Here is a 14,273-nt window from a genome sequence, read left to right on the forward strand (position 1 = left end):
CAGACCGCTCCGAACGCTAGTGTGGCCACGGTATATAGAGAACTGTATGGCGAACCCGCCAGCCGACCGGGCTGCACTGACCGCCAAGACGCCCCAGGGCGTCACGTGACCGCATCTACAGCTGTTGCCAGCCACCGTTAGTCGGCCCCGGCCGGGCAGCAACTAAGGTCAGCGCGGCGCGAACAATACAAAAACAGCGCTTTTGACGTTCGATCTTAACCCGACCATGGGACTTGTGCGGCTTGGACATCAAACGCGACAAGAAATCGGATAGTGTTTTCTTGGGCACAGCGTTATACATGACATTTCAATTAGCACATCTTATGGCAAGAGTCAAGCCACATTTAGGCGCACACCAGGTGACACCAGCTTCGAGCCAGGTCAATGAGCTTAGTCGTATCGAACAGGAGCCACAGCCGCTCGCGGGCTGAACTGGCTCACATTATCCACCGTAGAAGCAAAATAGCGCAAAATGGCGCGATGCCCTTTGGTGGACATGGTCAGAAGAGATCGGCGATTCGAACGATGTATAATACGACATGTGCTAGAGTGTTCTACTTAATATAAAGCTTCATATGTATGCTGCCATCTCCAGTTAATAATTGTCCTGTTATTGTGTCCACAATATTCGGCAAAAGTGGTCTATTTAAGTTTAAATAATGAAAATAGTGGTTTCTAGGGCTTCTACGTAAACTCAGCTTTACAGCCATGCCACTAATTTGCAATATTTTCGCATCGAAAGTGTTACAAATTGATGTTCATCTCACTCTACTTTTAGGGTCCGCCGGTGGTGTCCGCGCGCCTCTCGACAAACTTCGATTTTGCGGTCAGTTTTACCAAAGATGATTATTTTTTAGGAGGTAAAAATGGCACCATCAGATACTTTGGAATGTTTTGCACATGATAAGACTGCTTTTTATTCAAAAGAAGAGAAAAAAATATTTTGAATTTATGCGTGCTAATTCTGAAAAAGGGCCACTGTGCGCTGCTGGTCCGCTTCACTCGCCCGGGCCGCGTTGAGTGGACCTCAGCCGTCCCGCTCACGACCGGCCCGCTGGCATGACGTCACGAACCCTCCGGCGAGGTCAGGTCGGGTCACCGCTCGACAGTGCCGGCCGGCGTGGCTCTGGAGGCCAACCGCGGATACGCGTTTGAGCAAGGATGCGACGTTACCATTAAAGGGACTATCCCACCTCCTAAAATGTTGTTAAAACCAGTTAAATTGTGCCCGACTTTATAGATTGGATGACCAGGAACACGGTTCTGGCATTTATTTTTCATTAAACATCTTAGGCTTCCCATATTCCAAACACAAACTTTCAAATATGTGACGTCACAGCCCAAAATTACCTCCTTCCCCAGGCCACATTACTGTCATAAAGCTGATTCTTTTTACTCTGTAGGCACCACAACAAAGTTCAGACCAAGTTTTAAGCGATTTTTCAACGAACAAACCCATTTAAATCAGAATGACTAAACGAGGTGACGTCACACTAACGGTCGCCCATGTTGAAGATAGGGCCTTGTACAAGGCCCATTTTCAAATGAAGGGAACGAATTTCTTCAACACCAAGAGGCCGCGGGGGTTGCAACCTAGATAGATAATGGTTTCTGAACCTCGCCGCAAACTTGGCTATCTCAACTCAAACCCCATGTTAAAGGTGGGATAGTCCCTTTAACTGGCATTTGAATTGCTTCTTTGGGCATCCCTCATCGCATTCGCTACCAGATGGGCAGTCGACTTCAGTGCTGTCATTCGGACCAGTTTTTGTTTTGTTGGGTTAGGCCCTTTCGGTCGACAAGACCATTGCAGAGCCGGAGGGATGATAGGATTTAGGGGAAGACATTGGTCTGGGCAGGCACCCTAGTGAGTCGCCGGGGCTGAGCCCGTCCAGAGGACAGGCCACCCAGCCCCAAGGCACTCACTGCACCCGGCTACGGGGTGCGCTCCCTCGGGAGCAGCGGTGCCGCTCCAAGGGAGCAGCCCGCATGAGATAAAGTTGCCTGTCCAGCCCGGAAGGGGGTTGTGGTGTGGGGGAGAAGGATTTCAGTTTCCTGAGGATAGAAGCACGGATAGGTGTCGGACCAGTACAGCTACCTTGCTTCTGTGATTGACCCGCGCGGTCTGCCCTGTACCATTGTGGCTCGGGGGGACGGTGCGTTCGGAGCTGGGCAGAGGGCGTCCGGGAAGGAGAGAGTGTGGGGGACGGGAGAGAGTCTGGAAGCCCGGAGCAGTGTAGTGGCTGGCGGGAAGAGGAGCGCTGTGCGACACCAGGACACCAAAGGTAAGCCAACCAAGCTGCCATTGGATTTTTTACTGTCCTAGCCTGTGTTCTGCCCTCCTTTTGCCTCCTATGCGTTAAGATAATGCCACTCGTTAGCGAGTCTGTTGGACCCTTCAAAATGAAAAATGATGCTGCGGCCCCTCAAAGTGAAAAATGATGCTGCCGCCCCTCAAAGTTCCTTAGACTGTTGGTGGCTCCCCCCAAAGTGATGGTGGCACCCGACAACATTTGTTTGTTTTTCTTTGTTTGTGGGGTTAGCCCTTTCTGTCTAACTCGCCGCGCGTGAGCCTGCTCTGCTCCTGAGGAGCTACCCACTGACCGTTTTCAGCCCAGATCAGGCGGTTGAAGGCGTGGAGGAGAAGGATTTCACTAACCTGAGGATGGAAACGACGCAACGGAGGGACAGTCCAACTAGACGTGATGAAGAACAAGGATCTGACCATCCTGAGGATGGAAAATCACCGAACGGTGTGAACTGTGACCCCTCAAAGTGATGGTGGCGGGCACTTATCAGCAGGTAATGAAGTTCTCCGGGAGGCGGGAGCCCATGCGGTCTAACGACCGTGCGACTCCACAGTACTTTCAAGATGTTCCTACGCTGCCGAACTGATAAGGGAAGGATCGAGGTCGACGAGGCTTACACAACTACCATACCTCAAAAGAGAAGTCCCATGCAATCATGGTGCTGGATGGGCGGCCAACTCCACCAACCACCGATAGGTGGCAGTGTTGTAGCCCGATTGCCCCCTGTTAATAGATATCCCGCCGACGTCCTGTAGGTGGCAGTGGTGTAGCCCGCTAGAAGTCGCTGCTGAGGCCTCTTGCACCAAACTACCTAGCTAGGTAAAATTGAAAAACCGGTTTCAGAATAAGCTAATCTAATGATGGTAAATTTGTTTGCAATAGCCCAATACATAATCCTACATGTGCTTGCTCAATTTTGCACGCAAATTGTTACATTTGAGGCTTGGACTGGGTGTACGATGCAAAATAATCCAAGCATTGGTGCAAGAGGATTTTGGTGCAAGAGGCCTCTGGTCAATCTACCTAAGTCATGCCCTTTGACCCATGTTTAATTATTCATGTTTGTTGTTGACAAAAAGGTTTCCAGATAAGAAAACTACTCTTATAATTTTGGAGTATCCGGATTAATTAATTGGACCTGTGGACTTGTGTTCTGAGGATCATGGGTTTCTTGGTCTGTTGGTCCCAGGCTTACACTTTGAAGCTTAACTTCATATACGGCTCATAGAGGGCAGAGTTGTGCAGCACAAAATTATATGCTGAGTTTTTAGAAAATATGCCAACACGTTTTTCATAGGATGTAAGTTAACATTAATTTCATGGGGATCAATACTTGATGAATTTGTAAATGCAAAATGCGCTGATAACGCTTTGTATCAGCTTAAGGCTATCCAATAAACTTCTACTTGGAAAAAGGTACTCCTCAGTCACTGCGGGATATATACGGAAAATTGGGCGGCGAAACTCATACTTACCTGGCTCAGGGGATACCGTGATCATGAAGGCGGTTCCCCCAGGGCGAGGCCCTTCCATTGCACTTCGGTTGGGTTGACCCCTGCGATTATCCCAAATGTGGATAACTCGGGAGTACAATTTTTGTTAGCGGGGTAGGTTGCGTTCGCGCTCCAACCCTTTCTAATACATTGAAATGGTTAAGTGTAAACGATAAGGATAAAAGAGTGGTAACGATGATGCGCTCAAACCAGTAGATCTGTGAATTATGTGGGCCGATGTATACGTACGTAAGCGACCTCCGCGAGATTTCGAAGGGTGTGTTTTCGTGTTCGTTTCGTACGTATCGCAAGAGAGCTCGAATAGTACCAAATTATAGAGCGATAAGTAATTCTATCGCACGACCGTACTTTCAAGACTACCCAACACTTACTGGTGGAACTGGCCTTGCGGGGGTGTCCCAAGTCACCTACACCCACTAGATGGGGACCTACGTTGGGGATTTGCTTTACGTGACTTGCCGAGCTGTCCGCACATGCTTTCAAAACCTACTGTGTTTGTTAACTAGCGTCTTCGACTCTTCGTACTCATCAACACACCCATTGTTCAACAGACGCGAGCCGCCCCAGTCCCGCTCCGCCGAGATGCCGTGCCTCGACCTTCCACGGCCCGGCGGTGCAGGTGACCGCCGGCCGACTGCCAGTTCCGCTCCCTCCGCAGGCGCCACTGTCGGCGGCGGTCCGTCACAGCGCGCAGGGGCGACGCCAGGGACGGTACAGGGGAGGTCAGTATGGTTGAAGGGTAAGACAGGGCATTGTTTTTCCAAGTGAATTACGTTGACTTAACAGTTCATGATATATTTCAGATTATCATGAAGAGACGAGGAGAGGGATGCAGGATGCTCCTAATTCCTATCACCACCTTCGTAGCCACGTAAGCCTGTGGATACCGAGTGGATGGCGTGGTGAGCGGCAGGTTGAGTAAGCTGTGGTTTCAACTACACTCGTTAGATGGGGTAAACCGATGGGGCCTTAATTTTCGAGCGAGATGTGGTGGTTACTGAGTAGACAAGTGAAAGGTTTTCTCAGCTATTTAATTTGTGGAAGGAGATTGCTTCATTTGAGGATATGATCGTGTACTTCTTGCTAAGGACAATACAGATTCAGCTGTACTGGCCACAATCGAGCTGAAACTAACAATGAGGACCTAACCAGTACATGATATGTGCTGAAAATTCGCCCCCGAACATATCTCTGGTTTCCCTTCAAAACGTATAAATCTTTCGCCTTTTACTAAAGATTTCCGTGGAGGGGAACACTCAAATGAGTTTCCGCCGAATTTCTTACGGCCACCACAATGGTGGCCTACTAATACAAATGATTTTGGTTGGTGGTGGCATGGGACAAAGAGCATTTATCTATTCATATTTCACCATCAGTGGCTATTGAGTTTTGACCTTTACATGTTTTTAACTCTCGGCAGGATAGAGGATCTTCGGGTGTGATAAGTGATGATTTATATTGGTATTTGTTGAAACTTGAAACCCCGTCACGGTTAGGTACTCTACACGAATCTTGCCCTACACACTACACGTTGGAGCTGGGGATCAGGCTGGCGAAACGCACCCCGTGACGTCGATGACATCGTAGATAGGTACAGTGGGTCTATTTAAGATCTCCAGAGCCACCACGTGGCGCTACGGTCGGGGTAGGGCGAGTCCAAATCCCGAGGGAAGTGAGGTCACCGGTCATTGTGGGGGAAGGAGGGAGGGGGAGTGAGGCGGTATCACGGTGCATGGGGCGTGCGTAGCGCCGGGAGTGGTCCGCCCAGGGCCGCCCGCCACTGCGCCGAGGCTGAGGGGAGGGGATGATAGCTGCGGGTGCGTTCACTCCGGTATGGTGGTATCCTGTTCATGTGGAACCGGCAAGAACGCGACTGAAGGGAGTCATTATCTCAAACAAACGGGCAAGCCAGAGGCAGCGTCGGTTCCAGCCAAAATGTTGAACAATGATAATTGAAATCTAGGACGTATTCATAGCATGCAACTTTTCAGTCGATAGTTGCATGATGCTTTTCATGATGCATGATGAGGCTTTTCTAAACTGTTATTTGAGTTAGATATTTTTCATTTGGCACGTTCAGTTTAGGTGGGTTTTATCGGGTCGAAAAGAATCAGAATAGAAAAAAAGAGTTGAAATGGCTCCAGACAAATGACAAAAATATTTTCTAAAAAAAAAAATGAAACTTAGCTAAACGTTTATAAGCGATAATTTTGACTTTTGGGGAGGATATTGGGGAAAGATATTGGGGAAAGATGTCATCGTGCTTAGGTGTGTTGCAGTAGAAGGAAAGATTTTGGTTGTGTCTAGATAAAACCAGACCCGGGAGTGGGGCTCGAACTCACGACATCGCGTTCAGCTCACAGGTTACCCAACCTAAACGCTACGAGCACCTATCGCCCTGCGCAGCTTGCTCAGTGTTTCGGCTAAAGTTCGGCCAAAGTGTCTGACGTCTGTCAATGTCACGAGGCGAAACCCCAAGGTAAATGTCCGTCCCGGTAGCTCGGTCGGTAGAGCGTTGGACTCCATGTGCCATGTGGTGAAGGCGCACGTCCCGGTTGCAAAAGTCCGGGTTCGAAACGCGACGTGTGCTTGACGTTTTTTGAGCCTCCTGACGGATATAGTTGTGGTTGGTGGCAGGCCGCTGCAAGGCAAAGTCGAGGGCCTGAGGGGACCGGCCGTGCGCGGCTATGTGCGCACGTTAAAATTTGGACTCTAAACCATAGACCATTTTGCCATAGACTAAACCTCAAAACCATAGTCTGCAATAGACCAGGAATTGCTTGATCGGAGGGTAGATGGCAGGGTCAACACTTAACAAGCTCAGCTTAGCGGGGACTCTGTCCTTGTGATTCCTTCCATCCAAAAGGTTCCGGCCAAATTTAGATTAAAAAAGGGGAGCCGAACCAGGTTGGGCCCGAGTTGAACCAGGCTGGACCGAGGTCATACATGCAATCATGGTCAGACGAAACAGAAGTTTATTTCGGGTCAAATATTTTTATTAACTGATCTTATTGTTTTTTTAGCTTACACGCATAATAACTTTTAGCTTTTTTAACTCGAGACTTCATGCACAGAAATGTAGCGTTCGTCCACTTTTCCTCATCGTCTCTTAGCGACTTGATTTCATGTGGCGGCGGAACGGGGGGGGGCATCGGGGCACCGTGCCCCCGTTTGATTTTGGCATTTTAACATTAGCCCTATGGGCGTTGCATGGAAAGAATGGGACCAAAAGTCGGCAGTGCCCCCACTTCGTTAAAGGTGTTCCGCCGCCACTGCTTGATTTGACCCTAAAGGCGTCTTACCAGCAAAAAAAAAATCACCTGCGTTATACCTAAATATTTGCCCAAGGACGCTCTACGCAAGAAACGCCAGCTGGCCAAAAAACTGGCGAACGAATACGATCTTTCTAGTGCTTGAATTATATTCAATGAAAATTTCAGGAGACATAAATAATCTTAATCCTATAGCTAGGCGCTGGCGGAGCAGTCGCTAGCATTCCATTGCCAGCTGTATTATCAACGCCACATTTGCATTACTTTGGGTGCATCATAAGTAACAATAGGTGAACCCAGGGGGGTGCGCTCCGGGCTTTTAACATTACGAAAAGTGGAGACACCTTCGCTAGCGCTGTCAGCATCGTAAGCATTCTAAACAACAACTGCAGTAATCCCACCAATCAGCGTAGGACAATACTCGACGCTCATTGGCTGATAAGCCAGTGACGATTTTGGGGGCCAGAGCGTTAGAAGTAACCTATAGCAGCATGGGCCGCTAAGTTTAGGACTTGATTTTGAAATTATTTAGGCCAGTCTGATAAAAACTCTGGTCGGTTATGAAAACTGCAATTCATTCTAGTAGTGGTCCGACAAGTCTTTTTGTTTTTTTCTAAAACAATTCGTTGAAAAATGAGTTATTAGATGCGTACTCATGCCAAATTTGCCCCGTTACCATGGCAACCTGAGTTTGTTTGGTCCCGAGAGTCGCGGTTACTAAATTCATTGTTGTCCCCAGTTTTTCGTCGGGAGCGTTCTACCTGGTTTACATAGCCTTGGGTGAACCGGACACAGCAAAACCATGCCTCACTATCCTTTCCTTCCAAGCTGCCAAGCTAACCGGCCGCCCGGCCCACCACCGCGATATGGAACAACGCTGGAGTGCGCCATTTGCCTACGGCAGTGCCCCACCGCGCCGGGGCTGTTTGACAGGTCACCCGCACCGTGACCTCGCCACCCGTCCCCTCCCCTCCCCGCCCACCTCCCAATCGGGCCCAGCTCAGTAGTGACCTCTCCTTGAATTTGACATGGACTCGACTAAGGCTCAACGCCATCTAGTTACGTCTGGAGATCCTAATAAGATCCACTGTACATCATTGATGTGTGTTTAATATTGTTTCAGGTATTATCTATGCGAATGCGAAGATTTCGTCCCGACTCGTACGGCTGAAGAGTGATGCTGAGTGTTCTCCCGCCTGTATGCCTGACACCTATGGCTGATCAAAGACGCATTCGCCACGCCGTTTGAGGAAGATGTTTATACTGAAGGCATGCAGACATATAATTCAGAAAATTATAAATCACGCCGCACAGATCGTTTCGGGATGTTCACGACGGACATACGCCACGCCACTTCTGACACAACTCGAGTGGCTGAGCTTTGAGTCTCTCTTACGCGAAAGGGACATCCTTGCTGTCCACAGGCTGACACACTTGTATCTGGCTCCTGTCAATCTGAAACGGCTGCTGACATTTGACAGAGCGTAGGGAGGTGTCAAGCCTAAGTACCCGGGCTACGGATCTGGCCTCCTGCAGCTGCTACTGGTGCGCTCAGAGCGAGCGCGGCGGCACTTTTGTTATAGAGCCGCCAAGAGCTGGAACGAGACCTTGGAGGCTGTCAGGGAGCCAGTAGTTGTCGCCACGTCAGTCGTGCTAGACTGCAATCAGTGTTGACTGCATTTAAAGTGTACTGCGTGAGGTATTTATGGTCCGTTCGCAGTCACTGTAGTTCACTATCAGGAGCGGCGGAACACCTTCAATTAAGGGGGGGGGGCACTGCCGACTTTTGGCCCCATTCTTTCCATGCAACGCCCATAGGGCTAATGTTAAAATGCCATAATCAAAGGGGGGCACGGTGCCGCGGTGCCCTCCCCGTTCCGCCGCTTATGTTCTTTATCGTCTGATCTGATGCCTACCGGCCGGCTACAAGACTCTCCGCACGCCCCGAATGAAAACTGAGACGCGTAACGATCACGTGACGGGCAGAGTCGGCGGCAGGGGAGGAGGCGAATACGAGAAGTCGGGAGGGGAGGGGCGGAACAGGGAGACGTCAGTGAAAGCTGCAGTGACAGATGACACGTGGCAGTGCAGTGGCAGCTGACAGTTGCCGTGACAGTGACAGTGACAGTGGGTGACAGGCGACATTGAATTGTAGAGCGGTGGAGGCAGTTACGCTAGTAACTTAGTCGTTTCTGTCATCTAAATGAACATTTTAAACGGGTAGTGTTGGTGGGGACGTGATCACTTCAAAGTTATTTCAATTAGGGCTGCGAAGTCGATAGATTTTCGGTGACTTGGACACCGACAACGGCTTCCAAAAGTCGACTCCGCCTCCGAGTAGAACTGCGGACTCCGACTCCGCAGCCCTCGCAGGTCTGCAGAGTCGATGAATTTTCGGTGACTCCGACTCCACCTCAGGCGTCCAAAAATCGGCTCCGGCTCCCACTCCGTAGCCCTTGACTATCATCAGTCATGATCAACACCAAGCCTTGTTATAGAATATAGCGGCTAGCGTACTTCTGCAATTTGCACTTCTGCAATTGAATCTTCCCTTTCATGAGAAACTCGAGCTTTCCCACGCCGCGCATTTCCAAACCGTCAGTGCCCGCCGGCGACGCATCTCGTTCCTGCGCGCTGATTGGTCGGACGGTGGACCGTCTCCAAGGGGGCGGGGCTTGGCCGGCTGCGACTGCGGGCGGCGGGGGAGGTTCTCACGGGACCGAGCGGCCGCAGCTCCGCGAGGTGGCGCCGGTTTGTTAGTTGTGATCCAGACTTGATGGAGGTCAGGTGGTATCGTGGGTGGAGTCGGTGGTGTGCGTTGTGCGTGCATTTGTTGCTCGGTGGCCAGTGATCGGTCATCAACACACTCATGGGTGCAGCAATCTTAACTCGTGAGTAGTCCACTCCTTCATGTCCGGTCTCAGTCTCGGCGCAATTATTTTTGTATTGTGAAGTGACCCCAGCTTGTATTTGCCGGATATCATTTATTGAAAAAGATATCCGTTCATACTCGTATTGGCTTCATGAAATGATTTTGCTGTTGGTTTACAGCATTTATCTCTTCTTGCGTTCGCCAACCAGGCAGTTAAATTCAGTATTGACTGTTATGCGGACCAGCACAGCTACATAACCTCAGGGATTGACCCGCGCGGTCTGCCCTGTACCTACCATTGGTGGCTCGGGGGCACGGTGCGTTCGGAGCTGGGCAGAGGGCGTCCGGGAAGGAGAGTGGGGGACGGGAGAGAGTCGGGGAGCCCGGAGCAGTGTAGTGGTTGCCGGGCAGAAGAGCGCTGTGCGACACCAGGACACCAAAGGTAAGCCAACCAAGCTGCCATTGGATTTTTTTTCCTAGCTTGTGCACTGCCCTCTTTTTGCCTCGCCACTCGTTAGCGAGTCTGTTGGACCCTTTAAAATGAAAAATGATGTTGCCGCCCCTCAAAGTGATGGTCCCGTTCCTTAGACTGTTGGTGGCTCCCCCCAAAGTGATGGTGGCACCCGACAACATTTGTTTGTTTTTCTTTGTTTGTTGGATTAGCCCATTCTGTCTAACTCGCCGCGCGTGAGCCTGCTCTGCTCCTGAGGAGCTACCCACTGACCGTTTTCAGCCCAGATCAGGCGGTTGAAGGCGTGGAGGAGAAGGATTTCACTAACCTGAGGATGGAAACGACGCAACGGAGGGACAGTCCAACTAGGCGTGATGAAGAACAAGGGTCTGACCATCCTGAGGATGGAAAATCACCGAACGGTGTGAACTGTGACCCCTCAAAGTGATGGTGGCGGACTACTCATCAGTAGGTTTAACTACCCCTATAAGTTCTCCGGGAGGCGGGTGCCCATGTGGTCTAACGACCGTGCGACTCCACAGTACTTTCAAGATGTTCCTACGCTGCCGAACTGATAAGGAAAGGATCGAGGTCGACGAGGCTTTCACAACTACCATATCTCAAAAGAGAAGTCCCATGCAATCATGGTGCTGGATGGGCGGCCAACTCCACCAACCACCGATAGGTGGCGGTGTTGTAGCCCCCTAGCCCCCTGTCAATAGATATCCCGCCGACGTCCTGTAGATGGCATTGGTGTAGCCCGCTAGAAGTCGCTGCTGGTCAATCTACCTAAGTCATGCCCTTTGACCCATGTTCAGTTGTTTATGTTTGCTGTTGACAAAAAGGTTTTTAGATAAGAAAACTACTCTTATAATCTTGGAGTATCCTGTCTAATTAATTTGACCTGTGGTCTTGTGTTGTGATGATCATGGGTTTCTTGGCCTGTTGGTCCCAGGCTTACACTCTGAAGCTTAACTTCATATACGGCTCATAGAGGGCAGAGTTGTGCAGCACAAAATTCTATGCTGAGTTTTTAGAAAATATGCCAACACGTTTTTGATAGGATGTAAGTTAACAATAATTTCATGGGGATCAATACTTGATAAATTTGTAAATGCAAAATGCGCTGATAACGCTTTGTATCAGCTTAAGGCTATCCAATAAACTTCTACTTGGAAAAAGGTACTCCTCAGTCACTGCGGGATATATACGGAAAATTGGGCGGCGAAACTCATACTTACCTGGCTCAGGGGATACCGTGATCATGAAGGCGGTTCCCCCAGGGCGAGGCCCTTCCATTGCACTTCGGTTGGGTTGACCCCTGCGATTATCCCAAATGTGGATAACTCGGGAGTACAATTTTTGTTAGCGGGGTAGGTTGCGTTCGCGCTCCAACCCTTTCTAATACATTGAAATGGTTAAGTGTAAACGATAAACGATCAGGTCAAAGAAGTGGTAACGATGATGCACACAGACCAGTAGATCTGTGAATTATGTGGGCCAATGTATACGTACATAAGCGACCTCCGCGAGATTCCGAAGGGTGTGTTTTCGTATTCGTTTCGTACGTATTGCAAGAGAACTCGAATAGTACCAAAGTATAGAGCGATAAGTAATTCTATCGCACGACCGTACTTTCAAGACTACCCAACACTTACTGGTGGAACTGGCCTTTGCGGGGGTGTCCCAAGTCACCTACACCTACTAGATGGGTACCTACGTTGGGGATTTGCTTTACGTGACTTGCCGAGCTGTCCGTACATGCTTTCAAAACCTACTGTGTTTGTTAACTAGCGTCTTCGACTCTTCGTACTCATCAACACACCCATCGTTCAACAGACGCGAGCCGCCCCAGTCCCGCTCCGCCGAGATACCGTACCTCGACCTTCCACGGCCCGGCGGTGCGGTGACCGCCGGCCGACTGCCAGTGCCGCTCCCTCCGCAGGCGTCACTGTCGTCGGCGGCGGTCCGTCACAGCGCGCAGGGGCGACGCCAGGGACGGTACAGGGGAGGTCAGCATGGTTGAAGGGTAAGACAGGGCATTGTTTTTTCTTACAAGTGAATTACGTTGACTTTGCAGTTTTATGATATATTTCAGATTATCACGAAGAGACGAGGAGAGGGATGCCCCTATCACCATGCCTTCATAGCCACGTGAGCCTGCGGATACCGAGTGGATGGCTTGGTGAGCGGCAGGTTGAGTAAGCTGTGGTTTCAACTACACTCGTTAGATGGGGTAAATCGATGGGGCCTTAATTTCGGGGAGATATGGTGGTTACTGAGTAGACAAGTGAAAGGTTTTATCAGCTATTTAATTTGTGGAAAGAGATTGCTTCATTTGAGGATATGATCGTGTACTTCTTGCTAAGGACAATACAGATTCAGCTGTACTGGCCACAATCGAGCTGAAACTAACAATGAGGACCTAACCAGTACATGATATAGGCTGAAAATTCGCCCCCGAACGTATCTCTGGTTTCCCTTCAAAACGTACAAATCTTTCGCCTTTTACTAAAGATTTCCGTGGAGGGGAACACTCAAATGAGTTTTCGCCGAATTTCTTACGGCCACCACAATGGTGGCCTACTAATACAAATGATTTTGGTTGGTGGTGGCATGGGACAAAGAGCATTTATCTATTCATATTTCACCATGAGTGGCTTATGACTTTTACATGTTTTTAACTCTCGGCAGGATAGAGGATCTTCGGGTGTGATAAGTGATGATTTATATTGGTATTTGTTGAAACTTGAAACCCCGTCACGGTTAGGTACTCTACACGCTCTACACCAAGTTCTACACACTACACGTCGGAGCTGGGGGTCAGGCTGGCGAAACGCACCTCGTGACGTCGATGACATCGTAGATAGGTACATCATTGATGTGTGTTTAATATTGTTTCAGGTATTATCTATGCGAATGCGAAGATTTCGTCCCGACTGGCGACTCGTACGGCTGAAGAGTGATGCTGAGTGTTCTCCCGCCTGTATGCCAGGGACCGCGGATTCAAATTTTCGTAGGGTGTGCAAGATTTGGCGATTGGGCCCCCCACCCATGTCGGGGCCCCTTCCAAAAAGCCAACGCCTTGACTGCTCTGGTAGGTTTCTAAGGGTCACCGTATCGATTTGGGTCCTCTTGCATCGATTTGGGTCCGAGCTAGTGAGGGTCATCAGAAGCTTCCTTCTTTAGTCCTGCGACTTTAGAGGGTGGTATGCATGGGTGGAGAACCTGCCCCGGCCACCCCGGCCGTGGCCGGGGTAACTTTCAGCCTACCCCGGCGCGGCCGGGGTAACTTTTCTACTCTTGTAAATCCTAAAAGCTGTCTCCATACGAGAAAAGAAAACTCACGCTCTTCGAATGTTGACTTCCATGGGCGTAATATTGCAAATCAGGTAGGTATTTACCATTTACTTAACTTGCCATAATCTCCAACCCTAAGACCCGCGTGTGGTCGCCAATGCCAAGATTGCTCTCACATCCTGTTCAGTTTCGAAATTTTGGCGCGCCTTCGGCGCACTTTTTCAAAACTACTGTTTGACCTCATTGCCTTCAACTGACCTGCCACCAACCGCAACCACACCCGTTTATGAGCGTACCCGTCAGGGTGCTCATAAACACCGAGCGGCCATCATGCTTCGAACTCGGACTGTTGTAACCGGGCCGCGTGCTCTCGCCACGCGGAATCCAACGCTCTAGCAACTGAGCTACGAGACCGGGACCGGTCGATATTCCTGGATCGACTCCCTGTTTGTATTATAAGAGCCGTCCAACATTGAAAAAGGCTACGCCCGTGGATGTCAGTGACCTATTTTAGTGCTTTGCTTGGTTCGATCTGTCAATTTCTCTGTAAAGCTT

General features: G+C 49.8%; 4 non-coding genes across 4 annotated transcripts; all 4 read left to right on the forward strand.

Moving 5' to 3' along the window:
• The first annotated feature begins 3,776 nt into the window (after positions 1–3,776).
• On the forward strand, positions 3,777–3,943 carry LOC122385854. Its single transcript, XR_006257281.1, has one exon. It is a non-coding gene; the product is annotated as a U1 spliceosomal RNA (small nuclear RNA).
• A 1,066-nt stretch (positions 3,944–5,009) lies between these two features.
• Positions 5,010–5,127, forward strand: LOC122385857. The gene has a single exon (XR_006257284.1). It is a non-coding gene; the product is annotated as a U5 spliceosomal RNA (small nuclear RNA).
• A 6,524-nt stretch (positions 5,128–11,651) lies between these two features.
• LOC122385858 lies at positions 11,652–11,818 on the forward strand. The gene has a single exon (XR_006257285.1). It is a non-coding gene; the product is annotated as a U1 spliceosomal RNA (small nuclear RNA).
• Positions 11,819–12,885: 1,067 nt separating this feature from the next.
• LOC122385861 lies at positions 12,886–13,003 on the forward strand. The gene has a single exon (XR_006257288.1). It is a non-coding gene; the product is annotated as a U5 spliceosomal RNA (small nuclear RNA).
• The last annotated feature ends 1,270 nt before the right edge of the window (positions 13,004–14,273 follow it).

The sequence above is a fragment of the Amphibalanus amphitrite genome, unplaced genomic scaffold, assembly GCF_019059575.1.
Source record: "Amphibalanus amphitrite isolate SeventyFive unplaced genomic scaffold, NRLGWU_Aamphi_draft 000233F_arrow, whole genome shotgun sequence".
Lineage (NCBI taxonomy): Eukaryota > Metazoa > Arthropoda > Thecostraca > Balanomorpha > Balanidae > Amphibalanus > Amphibalanus amphitrite.